The following is a 14421-nucleotide window of genomic DNA, read 5'->3' as shown; positions in this document are numbered from 1 at the left end:
ATGGCTAAGGAATAAAAAACAAAAAGTAAAAGGAAGGTAAATAATCTGACTAATAATTAATTTATTTGTTTCCAGCTCCCTCTCTGGTTCCTTAGTTTCTTAATGGTTTCTTAATAGAGGACAGAATTTTCCATTCCCTTTTAATGAGGAACCACCTCCATAGTCCTGCATTCTTCTGTAAAAATCCTTATTTTCTTTGTAATATTGATGTAGAGACTGTCTTCCTTCTTTATGAGCAGCAAAAAGAGGTTGCCTATCCTACTGAGACTATCACTTAACCACACCCTGTATATTGTCACAAGTGCCCCATCTATACAAGGTATAGGCAGCAAAGTAAAAGAGAGTATAATTTCAATACTCTATTTTTGTAGGAGGAAACACATCAGCACTTGTTGCATGCTTCTTCTGTGTAAGATGCATTATCTCACTTGATACACATAAGACTGACATGTGAAATGGCTGTTAGTATTATAGCCATTTGATAGACAAGGACACTAAAGCTTAAGGAGGCTCTCTATACAACTTACCTAACATCACACAGTCAAATTTGACTTCTTGCAGCATATTCCCAATTTCCTGTTTAGGGCTGGCTCCATCTCTCTGCATTTCTTTCAATGTTTCTGCTGGTCTGGGAAGACATCAATGAGTAGTTGTGAAGCAGTGACATGGTTTACCAGAAAAATGCTCCTTAACCATTAGGAGCTGGGAGGCCTAGGGCTGTATTGTGTGGGAGACTGGTGAGTTTAGTGCCAGGAATGGCAGGCAAATACCAGCAGCTTTTCTACCTGTGTGGAACCCTGAAAGAAGTATGTTCTTCAGGGAAAAGATGGCAGAAAACTTGAATTGGTTAGAAAAGACTTTTAATAAATTACTGAAGCACTCCAAATCTCCAAATTTTCACATAACTTACATTTTTAGTAGTTAATTTTAACAAGGTTAAATAATAATTTTCAGATTGACAAACATTTGGGTACACATAAAAATGTGAGTTTAGGTTGAGCTATGCCTTTCATTTTATTAGTACTTAGAGATGAATAATTTATGCTTGTCTCTACTGGTGTCTTAACAGGTTATTCTGAGAGAGTTGGAGAGCTTAAGTAAGATTGATTAAATGAAGAAATTAAGATACTTACAAAAAAGCAGAGAATGATTAAGCTATATTCACAAGCAGTATCTATGTTTTTAACTGATCAGATAAGTAAACCCAGGAAAGCACTCAAATTGTTTTCTGTAATATATTTTTATTACAAGGAGAGTTGAAGTATTCTAAATAGGACATGTCAGTTTTTAACAAAGCTTTTCTGAAAAGCATCTCTGAAATTATCACCAGTCTTTGCAAGTTTGGGTTCAGATAGAGTCAGCTGTGATGAAAATAAATTGATACACTGAAAAGAACTAGCATGATAATTTATATTCAGCAGAAGCTCAAATACTAATTCAGAGAAAAGAATTCAAAATGAAATGTATCCTGGAGTTTAAAACTTTAATTACCCTGACTATTGCATTTCTTAGCAAGCTAAACTTTGCTTTGTATCTATGCTATGAAAGCAGTATTCTTGTAGAGTTTTATGGCAGTCTTTTTTTCATTAACGTCTATAGATTTTGCAAGTTTTTCGGAGGGGGCTTAAGATGAAATATTTGTTCAGTATCTTCTGTGTTCCAGTCACTGTGCTACACTCACTTCATAGGCTCATTTTAGTTCTTATGACAACTGAAATTCTAACAGCAGAGGGAGTTCTGAATCTCGCAGGGGAGCCGAGGACATTTTTGACAGGATGCAGACTGGAGTTAGCCCCTGCAGTCCTTGTGATATGCAGACGTGCAGCCTGTGTGCCTGGCCTGACTATGCTTTTTTATTTATTTATTTATTATTTTTTCTTCTATTTATATATGCATACTTTTGGGTCATTTCTCCCCCCTTCCCCTCGCACCATCCCTTACCCCCCACCCCCTCCCTCTTCCCCCCTACCCCCTCACTACCAGGCAGAAACTATTTTGCCCTTATCTCTAATTTTGTTGAAGAGAGAGTATAAGCAATAATAGGAAGGACCAAGGGTTTTTGCTAGTTGAGATAAGGATAGCTATACAGGGAGTTGACTTACATTGCTTTCCGTACATGTGTGTTACCTTCTAAGTTAATTCTTCTTGAACTAACCTTTTCTCTAGTTCCTGGTTCCCTTCTCCTATTGTCCTCTGTCACTTTAAAGTATCTGCATTAGTTTCTCTGTGTGGAGGGCAGCAAATGCTATCTAGTTTTTGGGTGTCTTACCTATCCTCATACCTCCCAAGTGTGCTCTCGCTTTATCATGTGATCGAAGTCCAATCCCCTTGTTGTGTTTGCCCTTGATCTAATGTCTGCATATGAGGGAGAACATATGATTTTTGGTCTTTTGAGCCAGGCTAACCTCACTCAGAATTATGTTCTTCAGTTCCATCCATTTACTTGCGAATGATAAGATTTCATTCTTCTTCATGGCAGAGTAAAATTCCATTGTGTATAAATACCACATTTTCTTAATCCATTCATCAGTAGTGGGGCATCTTGGCTGTTCCCATAACTTGGCTATTGTGAATAGTGCTGCAATAAACATGGGTGTGCAGGTGCCTCTGGAGTAACCTGTGTCGCATTCCTTTGGGTATATCCCCAAGAGTGGGATTGCTGGATCGTATGGCAGATCTATGTTTAGATTTTTAAGAAGCCTCCAAATTTTTTTCCAGAGTGATTGTACTAGTTTACATTCCCACCAGCAGTGTAAAAGTGTTCCTTTTTCCCCCCATCCTTGCCAACACCTGTTGTTAGTGGTGGTGCTAATCATGGCTATTCAAGCAGGGGTGAGGTGGAATCTTAGTGTGGTTTTGATTTACATTTTCTTTATTGCTAGATTTACAAGTGTTTAAGAATAAGAATATTCAAATTTTCAGAGAGGTTTGCTCAAAGTAGTAATTTTTCCTAAAAAAGCACATTTGTCTCTAATTCCAGATTCTCAATTCTTTTATTCAGTGATTTCATGCATTTCAAATCTTATTAGAAAATAGTAAAGTCATGTAATGTATCAAGAAATAAAAAAACATGTTTCATGTGAATATTTTCATTATATTTACTTACTTTTCCTTAAATACTACTGATATGCATTTTTCATTCTTGTTGTCATGGAGTTTCACAATCCTATTGTTTGTACATCTTGTTAATTTCTTCATTTTACAAAATATTTTAAATGTCCTTGCTTGATAACACACCATAGAAAGTTATAGCCAGAAAGAAAAATAAAATATGTCACCATATAGCTTTTAACTATCATAATCTTTAACTTTCTTGTCAAAGAAATCTTTGTCTTCTTTTGTGTAAATGTTTAATTGCTCAGGATAATCTGATTTATGTTGACAGGAAGAGGGAAAATATAGTGTATCCTGAATATGACTTTCTTTAGTAAATGTTCTGCTAGAAGCACTCATGGTTGCTGAATTGTCCAAGCAATTGAAATACATCTGGGAGCCAGCGTGGACCCTGATTACAAATAACAAACCAGGCTTTATTAATCTTTTAAAGAGCTACACAAATGTTCTTTTTCTCTCAGCTTCTTGGAAGCAAAGCAGCATAATGGGTAGATCAATGGAGTTAACAACAAAGAAAAGAACACCATTATTTGATTTTTAAAGTTATAGTCCATTCTTATTATCTTAATCTTCCTAGCTACTAAGCAACATAATGCTATTTTTGCTTCTAAATTATATTGCATTTCTTGAGGCTAAAAATGAATATTTACATCTTTAAGATGAATAGTTATATATTTAACTATATTTGTGAGGTGTTTTCACTAATTTTATTATATTAAAATTTCAAAGATTTATAAATGATACAGAGAGTTGTTTACCAAAGTGTACAAAGATTCAGTTATATCAGATGAATATATTCTGGAGATCTAATGTACAGCATGGGGACTATAGTTAACAATGTTGCATTATTTACTTGAGATTTGGTAAGAAAGTTTGCCATAGGTATTCTCATCACAAATATATAATAAAAACAAGCAAGAAATCGTAAATATGTGAAGTGATGGATATGTTAACGACCTGGGTTGTGGTCATCATACAGATGTATATCAAAGAATCACAGTGTGTGCAGTAAATTTGTAAAATTTAATTGTCAAGTATATATCAATAGAACTAGAAAAATATTCAAAAGTGACAGTGATGACCAGATGATTATGTAGATAGAGATAAAATTATAGGATGTTAAAATCCAAGTTTAAGCAAATGCTTAAAATGCAAACAAGAAGTCAATATATCAGAACACATACTCAGAAAGAATCTAAAAGTTAAACTTGCATATAATTTAAGAATCAGCAAAGTTTTTAGCTTTAATGAAAAGAATGGACTAAAGAGACCTCTAGCAAACAAGGGACAGAGGAGAGAAAAAAGTAAAATTGGCAGGAAAGAAAGAAACTTAAAGAAATCAATTAAAAAGATGATAGATGCAAGAAGTAGAGAGCATATATAAAGTGAGCTGATAAATAATATACCTTTCAGTTACTCATCATATAAACCATATACATGGCTGTATTTTGAACAACTATGCATTCTATGCAACAAATAGTGTTCTTCACTATTATTTAAATATTTAATTAAGCATTACTGTGAAGTTTAATTGATTTTATCTCTTTTGCTGGGTATTGCTTTGTTATACATTATCTCTTTAATTGTTATTATATATGCATATCCAGTTAATGATCCCTTTTGTTCAGTATTATAGCTAATTGTTATATACATATGTGTTAATTATTTTTGTATCCCTATTAGAGGTTCTGTGTTACAGACATATTTTTTATATGAAGTGTCTTCTGAATGGTTCATGTGGTGAAGGCTTGGTCTCTAGCTGATAGTGCTACTGAATGGTGATTGAATCCTAAGAGTGCTTACTTCAATAATGGAATATGAGAGGTGGTTCTTGGTTGGAGGAAGTAGGTCGCTGGAAATATGTCTTTAAAGGGTATATCTTTTGGCATCTCTCTCTCTCTCTCTCTTCCCCTCCTCTTTCTCTCTGCCCTGAGGTCAGTAGCCCCCTGCTCTATCAGGCCCTCTTTGTCATTATGTTCTGACTTCAAACCCACAGCAATGGATCTAGACAACCATGGACTGAAACCTCTGAAAACAAATCCAAACAAATCCTTCCTCCTTTTAAGTTGCTCATATCAGGTATTTTTTCATAGTGATGAAAGTCTGACTCACAGAGAAAATTAGTACCTAGAAATGGGGCATTGCTGTGACTAACTTGATCATTTGGTTTAGAATGTTTTGGAAATAGTTTGTAGAAGAAAATTGGAAAACCTTACAGCTAGCTAGAGAAGCTGTAGAATGCTACAAGCAGAGCTTAATGGGTGACTCTGGTGAGAGTGTAGAAGACCAGAATATTGATAGGAATGTGAACATTAAATATTGTGCTCATGAAATTTCAGAAGGAAATGAGGACTTTGTTGGGAATTAATTTAGAGGGCATTCATGTTACATCCTCTATATCAAAAATATAGAACTTGTCTGTATTTTGTCTTTACCTAAGACATTGTGTGAGTCTGAGTTTAAAGGTGGAAGAAAATACAGTGCCGCCCATGATGCATGGGTATTGATAGCATCTTTTAACTGTTTTTAGTCAGGTCTACAGTTAGAATGAGGAGAAAAAACAGAGTAGAAAAATTTGAGAAACTTGTAGTTGGTTAGAAATACCCCTGTAAAGTTGAGACTAAGGAAGGCATGGTTTCTTTTTTTTTTATTGTTTTATTATTCATATGTGCATACAAGGCTGGGTCATTTCTCCCCCCTGCCCCCACCCCCTCCCTTACCACCCACTCTGCCCCCTCCCTCTCCTCCCCACCCCCTCAATAGAAGGCATGGTTTCTGAAAAGATTTTGTCTATTAAAAAGAAGCCATTACTTTTCTCCAGGACAGTAGGAAAGTTGTCTTGAGTAAATTTCAGGAATCAGAAACATCTACACAGGCATTGTGGTATAAAAGTAAACTCACTTAAAAAACTTTGATTTGAGAAGAAAGCATCAGGCTGCCCTGCTTGCACAAGACTTCTTGGGATATTGCTTCCTCGGGATTCATTTCACCATGTCCCACAGACCAGGAAATTAGAGGGTACTGCATCATTGGTCAAAGGCATGTTAGCTACTACTTGAACTGGCAGCAGACCTTAGCATTGTCCATGTGATGTTGGTTTTGCAGGTTTGAAGAATAACAGTGTCTTGGAGCATTTCACCCAGATTTTAAAGAAAGCCTGGAAGACCAGACAATATGGCACAAGGTCAAATTCCCTACAGGAAACCCCTGAGTGGGCATTGTGTAAAGCTGGGAGAATGAGGCTAAAGATGCAGTGGAGATCCCAGGAAGTCAGAGATACCAGAAACATGAAATGTCTTCTAAGGAAAACAAAAGACAGTGAGCAAAGCCAGTCTAATAGAAGGTAATCGAGGTTGCAGCCAGTAGGGCCATAGAGGGTGTTGTCCAAGCCCTTTGCAGTTCACTTCATGCCACCACTGCCCCAGGTGCTGGACACTGAGCTATCAGAATTAATGTTTGCTCTCCCTGCTATTCTCCTAATTCTGACATTTGATATGGGAAAACTCCCCTACCACTGTATGTTGGAAGTATATCACTTCCTCTTTTATTTTACAGAGACTCACAGCTTGGAGCTTTCTTGAGTCTCAGAGAAGACTGGACTTGGATTTTTGAGCAATGCTTGAACTTATTATGACTTTGGGTACTGTTAGGGATGAATGAATGCATTTTACATCTCTGAAATATTATGGTTTAGACATGAAATGTCTCCTTAAAAGTCTCATATGTTGAAGGCGTGGTCCCCAGCTGATAACAGTAACTGAGAAGTGATTAGATCAGGAGGAACTTCACTGTGGAATATAAGGATGTAGTGCCTTTTTGAGACAATACTTCTCAAAAGTATTTTGGGGATGTGTTTCTGAAGAGCATTTCTTGCCCTGGCCCCTTCCTGTCTCTCTGTCTCTCTCTTCTCTCTTTTTCTTTCCGATTCTCTTTTGCCAAGCATTGAGGAGCCATCTTTTCCATCATGCCCTCTCTGCCATGTTGTTCTCCCTCATCTCAGGCCCAGAGCAATGAAGAGAGTGCTGACCATGGACTTAAACATTTGAAACTGTAAGCCAAAGTAAGTACTTCCTCCCTTGAGATGTTTTTCTCAGCTATTTTGTCACAGTGACAAAAACCTGAGTAACACAAGAAGAAATCAGAAATATTAAGATTTTGGTATGTTCATTATTTGCTATCTATGAAAATGAGTATTTGTGAAGTTAAGTAGGTAAGTTTGTAATTAGTGGCCATCTCAATCTTTCCCTTTGAATGTGCTTTCACTACCAAACTATTTTCACTCTATATGCCCACCTCTATTTTATACCCTTCTTTTTGTATTTCATAGATTCTGAGATGCTTTCTTAAATTAGTTTATCTTCTTTGATATTGTGATGTATTTTACCACGTCTAGGAGCTTCTAGTTATGGCAGTCAATGTTGTGGCTTGAGCTCTCACCATATGTGTGAATTTGGTTGTTATTTCTAATTAGATCATGGCTTCTTCTCAGTGTTTCTATCCACAAACCATATTAGAATCACTTAAAGAAGATCATAAAGCTCATGTTATCACACAAGATTATGTGTCACTTTCTGGTCTGATCAAGAATTTGACAGTATAGAAACTTGGAAAGCTTATTAAAAGTTCCATTGCAATTTATTTGATAGTATTGTGTGAAAACCACAGTCACAGATGCCTTTATTGCTGAAAAATTATTCAGAGGAATTTGGCTTTGAAAGTACACAAATGTTAGAAACATTGTAATAAGTACATTTGCTACTATTTTCCTTTTTAGATTTGCAGAAGAGCTATGCAAGGAAACATATTATGCCTCTTATGCTGAGTTAAAAGAATATTAATTCTAGAAAGGTAATTAGCAGAATTTTAAATTTGTTAGTGGTACATTATCTAGCAGTGTATCTTACAACTAATAGTATCTAGAACTTAATGTAGTAAATACATCTCCCACCCTTGGGTTCCAATCCCAATCTATATGATTCAGAATTTTATTTTCTCTCCTATTAAGGAGCACTTTTTTCCTAGACTCTATTTTCCTGGGCCTTACTCTCTGCAGATAGCACATAACATCATAAGAAGTAATGGTTTCCTGTACTAAGAAACCAACATGATCCATTTCCATTTTATCTATGATATTTGGATCTCAGAAGTTCAAGACAGTGGTTCTAATGATGTCTGTCTTAGATGCCATGATAAACTCATGCTTATATCAACAGTTGTCACTAATACCTGTCCTCAGGTTCTTCCCATGTGCCCTCATCTGGTCTCAGCGAGGGACACTCATTATTACTTGAAAAATATAGTGTAGCATTATGTTTGAATAGTAAGACATGTATAAAGTGGAAAATACATAAATGTAGCAGAAATGGTAGACATTTTATAATCTCACAGACATGGCAACTACATATAACATTTTCTTATATTTCTTTCTTCTTAGTTATTATAATTGCAATTTTATTTATATATCATGTTATTTCATGTAACCAATAATTAGCCATGCTATGAAATTGTATACATTATTTTAATGTCTATATAATATTCAATCAAGTACACAGACTTTATGCCTCTATAACTATAAATTAGGGTTTATAGTTTGTAGATCTTCAGTAAATACCTTTGAACACACAGTTTTGCTTCCATGCATAATCTCAGGTATTTCCTTAGAATAAATATAGATTCAGAATTCATTATCAAAGAGGATGATTTTCTTATTTTATGGCTTTGCCAACAAACTCTCTTAAGAGCTTTATAGAAGTTTGCACTCTTAACATTAATGTACAAGTAATCATGGTTATATTTTTCATCAAAGGTGAAAAAATAATTGGCTTAATATTTCCCTTTAAGATTCTTTGATTTTGTTCAACAATATCAATAAAAATCCAATGCAAACAAACAAAGAAACAAGCAAAAAATGCAAGCAAGCAACCAAAACAAAACAGAACCTACAGAGCATATAAAAACTCAAGGATATTTGCACATGATTTAAAGAAGTCCAAAGGAGAACAAAGCCAGGGGTATATTTTTGACCATTTTTGGCTAGGTATTTTGACATCCTTAAGTATGAAGGTGATTTAAAATGAACAAGAATCTCCCTAGATAGCATCAGCAATGTATGTTTACATTTCTGCTCAAATTATATAATATAGAGCTCATATAAAGCTTCCTGTGTTAGAATACTTTTGCTTAAACAATCTTATAGATGTACAATTTCTCCAAGTTTGCTTTGAGAACTGGATCTTCATGGGGATATTTATAATTTCATTATGTTTGCCAAATATTTTCACAGAATCACTTATAGCCCTGGAGATGCTTCACTGCTTATAAGGTATAAGGACCTGTCACCTGCACCTGCTTTCTATTCTGAGCACTTTGTGTCCCACATGCTGTGGCAATATGACATACTAAATATTGTTACTTTAGATGCAAGGAAGATCTTTGCAATTGAGGCAGACCATGTATGCTGCAAAACTTTCTCTAAGCTATTAACTATCCTCTCCATCTCACAGTTTAGTAGTTTCATTTTTTTGTCTCTTAATTTCCCACTCTCATTGGTTCCATTGACAAAAATCCTAATCTAGTTTGTGTTCTATAAGGAACTACACCAATTAATCTCCTCAAAAGAGGTCATAATTGTTTTAAATGTGTATTTCAATAATCTACTTGTTTCCCAAAATCTTTCTATTATCTTCCCATACTTTAGGCATGTTAATTCATTTATAGAAAATTTCATATATATTGGAATGACCAACTTCTAAATAAGCATTTTAAAGTGCAAATCCACCTAGGTATGCAAGCACTGCCAACAACACATTGTACTGCCACCACTATGTGCACTCTTTTTCTCTTTTTATTTTTTGTTTACTGAACCAGAATAGCGTCCAGTTCAAGAAAGTTCTAAAAATTGATACAGAGGGCTACAAGTCCTCAGGTGCCTAGGGAGTCCTAGATTGTGGAGAAAGGGAATATTTGCTGCCTGCTGACCTGAGTTCCTCAGGTACCAGAGAAAGGTGCCTATAATCCATTCAGGTGAACTTGCTCCTTTCAGTCATGGGAAATATTGCATAGTCTGGCTCAAGTTGCAGGCATCTCATTACAGCTCTCTGGCTTAATAAACTGAACAAAATCTCACTCCATCCTGGTAGTGCAGGGGAACAATGATATGTGGCTCAGCCAGTGTGCTTCTCTGACAGAATTAGTCAGACAGCACGTTAGTTAAGACTGAGACCAGCAATTTGGGAATAATCACACATTCAACCACCCCCAAGAAGCCTAGTAACAAGCTAAAAGTTGCTGCCTTCCCAGAGAAGAGCTTTTGGTCAAATATCCTGAGCTATAGCTCCCAGACTTGCTTGGCAGGAAAGGCTGGCTATGGCCCTCTACTCAGCCACCCATTACCACCTCAGAGAATCTAGCCAAAGAAACTAAACCTAACTGTCCCCCTTAAGAGGAGCCTGTAGCTAAACCAGGAGCCCTCCAAAATAGCCCAGTTTGGGAGGCTCCCCCCCACAATTGCCACTCATCCCATCATATTTATTCTAAGGAGGCACAGGTACCCAGAGGAAGCCCTTGTCTAAAGGGATGCAGGCTTTCATGGCCCGAGAGGGACAGCACCTAGAGGGGACATCACAGAACTTCAGACTAAAACCTAAAGACTAGAAATTGGAGGGAGAATATCCATTGTACTCATTGAACACAGAGGAAACCTACTCCTCTCCACAACAAGGAAGAAATCTGGACTTAAATTTTTTATGTTATCTTTTCATTTTCAATTTTGAAGTTTCAATTTGTCTATGTTTTTCTTCCACATTTTCTTCTTCTTCCTTTTTCCTCATCTTCTTTTCCTTCTACCCTTTCCCTATCTCTTCCTTATAAATTACTCAATAAGTGGTTTATTCTACCAACTTCTTATATTACTCTTATCCTTTGCATCCTTCTGCAATCTCTGACAACTGCACCCCCTCCATCATGACTAAACTGTGCACGTTAAGGGTAGTTTATTACCATGTAGGTCCCTGAAACTCAAACCTCATCTTCCCCTCCCCCACCATCTTCCTTTTGTCTTATCTCCCCTCCCTTTTTGCCCCATTATTTTTACTATCTATGTTTTAATCTCTATGCAAACAACTTTTATTTCTCCAACACTACTTTTGTTTATAGACAACACAGAGAAGGGTTTTGTATTTCACATAAATAACTGGTTTGGCATTAAATTTATGAATTTGCTACGGTTAACTTATACCCCAAGTTCAGTAAACAGAAATGATATAACAATCTAACCAACAATCATCCTGGCCAGAAATAGAAATTAAATCAAGGGAAAATTTTCAGGTAAATAAAATTCCTAGATGACTACTTGATAACACATGAGCAAATCTCAAAATAGAATCATAAGAAATAGAAGAAAGCAAGAGAATATGACTCCTCAAAAGATCAACAACCACATAATAAAGGATCTGATAGACAGTAAATGAGATGAAACCTCAGTTTCTGAGTTCATAAGAATAATGATATGAATATTTGAAGAGTATAAAGAGGACATATAAAAATATGTCAATGAGTTAGTAGAGAATATATATAAAAATTTCACAGACACAGAAACAACTAAATTAACTCAAAGAAGATACAAAGATCAAAATAAAATCAAGAAAGTCACAACAAAGAAACAAATGAAGTAAAGAGGATAATATAAGAAGTGAAGGAGGAACTTAATAAAGATACAGAAAATTAAAAAAAAGAAAAGAAAACCCTGGTAAAAGAGCTCCCTAATCAAATAAGAAATACATTTGAAAGCCACTCAAGCAGTCTAGAGTAAGTGGAAGACAGAAGTTCAGGATCTGAAGACAAAATAGCTAAAAGGGAAAACAAAACAGATGAATACATAGAGAAAAGAATGAAGAATTATGAAGGGAATATGCAAGAACTCTGTAAAAGGCCAAACCTATGAATCATGGGCATTGAAGAAAAGAAGAGCCGCAAGCCAAAGCATAAGAAGCATATTCACAAAATAATAGAGGAAAACTTCTCAAAACTTGAGAAAGAGATGCTAGGTTAAGGACACCTCCAGTGTACCAAACAAATGTCCCCATCATAGAACCTCTCCACAGCATATTATAATTAAACAATAAGCACAGAGAACAAGGAAAAAATATTGAAGGCCATAAGAGAGAATGAACAAATAACCTATAAATGTAAATCCACCTAAAGAATAGCAGATTTCTTAACAGAAACCTTAAAAACAAGAAGGGCATAGAATGAGGTATTTCAAGCACTGAAAGAAAACAATTTAAAACCTAGAATACTCTCCTCAGCAAAGCTATCATTCATAATTGAAGGAGAAATAAAAACTGTTCAGGATAAGCAAAAACTAAAACAATATATGATCACTAAACAAGGACTTCAGAAGATACTCAAAGGAATCTTAACGTGCAGAGAATAAACACAGCCATGAAAGGATGGAATGACTAAATCTCAGGAGATAATCAGATAAGCAATTGTAGAGTAGCAAAGAATGAACTACACACACACACACCCCAAAAGCAACAAAATGGCAGGAATTACCACATACATCTCAATATGAACACAGAATAATAATGACCTCAATTCCCCCATCAAAAGACATAGATTGGCAAGTGGATTAAAATGGAAGACTTGATAATTTGTTTACAAGAACTCCATATAACTGACAGAAATGAACATTAGTTTAGGGTAAAAGGCTGGAAAAGATTTTCCAAGCAGGAGATTCCAAGATGGCGGCTAGAGGTAGGAAGCAGAAAGCGACCCTCCTATAGTGAAATCTTGGAGAGACGCTGGAGACAAACTTTGCAGGCATAATCACTGAGAAAAGGCATAACTTTGACCCCTCCACATCTCCAGCCGGTGCAGAGAATCTCCACTTCACATTAAAGGGAGAAACGAGGAGGGCCGCCTGGGCCGCCAGTGGCCGGTGCCCATACGGCTTGGGAAGACGCGGACCAGGTGAGCTTCACGGTACCGCGGTACCCCCACAGACAAGCCTGGGCCAGAGCAGCATAGCCCCCTGGACAGACTGACCTCCACCCAGGGGAAAAAAAAAAGAGAAACTGAGTAATAAGCAATAAGAACAGTTAAGACACTCTGGAAAGAGGGTGGGGCACCCTGAGCGCTGAAGATTGGGGGAAGGGAACCCTTCCCGGGACTGTAAATAAACAAGCCAGGCAAGCAGGAGAGGCTCTGGTGGGAGCGGGGTGCACACCCAGCAACCAGGAGCAGGGAAGCTTGTGAGAGGAGAGAAGACCCACTTCCCACGTGAACTGTAAACAAACATGGCGGCCGGCAGGAGCAGCAGCACTGCCCAATAAGCAGGAGCAGGAAAGCTTGTGAAAGTGGCAGTGGGAGGTAAACTTCAGAGGAGAGGGGGAAGGCCCACCTCCCACAAGCACTGTAAATAAACAGGCAGGCCTGAAAACGCGGGGGCAGGGTCACCTTTCCCAGTGCTTGGAAAGGGGAAAGCCTGTAGCAGAGGCTCCCGCACAGGAGAACTCTGAGCAAACAAAGCCTGTGGGACCAGGTGAGTGCTAGCTCACCCCAGAGATCTGCATAAATAACACTGCCAGCTACAGGCTGAGAGCAGCAGGCAGGCAAGCCACAGTTGCAGATACCACTCTCAGAACTGTCTCCAGATGCTTTTTTTTCTTTTTCTCCCTACCTTTGATGAGAGAACAACCGAATTACACCTGCAAGCCGAAAAACTTACTGAAACTGAATTGCTTTTCAACTTGGGACACTTGGTGGGGCTTTTTGTGTGTGTGTGTGTGTGTGTGTGTGTGTGTGTAGATTTTTTCTACTTTATGCATCCCCTTTGAAGAGAAAACTACAGAACAACATCTGAGGCACCAACTCCAGGACTGGAGATTGAGACGGACACCCAAATTATTAAGACTGAAACTGCATTGCATATAAACTTGGAAGTTTTTTGGTTTTTTTTTTAATTTTCTATTTTCCATTTTATTTTAATTCAATTATATATATAGATATTTCTTTCATTTACTTATTTTTTATTTTTTTATCTTTGATTTTCAATCCTCTCTCTGTCTCTCTAATGTCTGTTCAGCTTACTGTTGATTAGTACACTAACACTCCCTGTTTATACCTTTGAAACTCTCTTGTCTGATACCTTGTTCTGCTTTCTCCCTCTTGTCTATATATTTGTTTTCCCCTTTTCTTTAACTTCTTGCTTTCCATCTCAGCTCACCCTTCCATTCTAAATATTACCACTGTTATTATTACAAGCTAGAAAATACTTAATTGACACAGTACAGGGACAGTAACAAC

The 14421-nt window shown here is 36.8% G+C and overlaps 1 long non-coding RNA gene across 1 annotated transcript in view; it reads right to left on the bottom strand.

Moving 5' to 3' along the window:
* LOC141414080 (uncharacterized) overlaps nt 1-14421 on the bottom strand; it is a 194169-nt gene that overhangs the window by 36537 nt on the left and 143211 nt on the right. Inside the window, exon 3 of the long non-coding RNA XR_012439175.1 lies at nt 528-628. This is a non-coding gene — a long non-coding RNA (uncharacterized lncRNA). The remainder of the gene's footprint in view (nt 1-527; nt 629-14421) is intronic.

The sequence above is a fragment of the Castor canadensis genome, chromosome 11 (assembly GCF_047511655.1).
Source record: "Castor canadensis chromosome 11, mCasCan1.hap1v2, whole genome shotgun sequence".
Taxonomy (NCBI): Eukaryota; Metazoa; Chordata; class Mammalia; order Rodentia; family Castoridae; genus Castor; species Castor canadensis.
The sequence above is the reverse complement of the archived record's forward strand: the minus strand, read 5'-3'. Positions and strand labels throughout refer to the sequence as shown.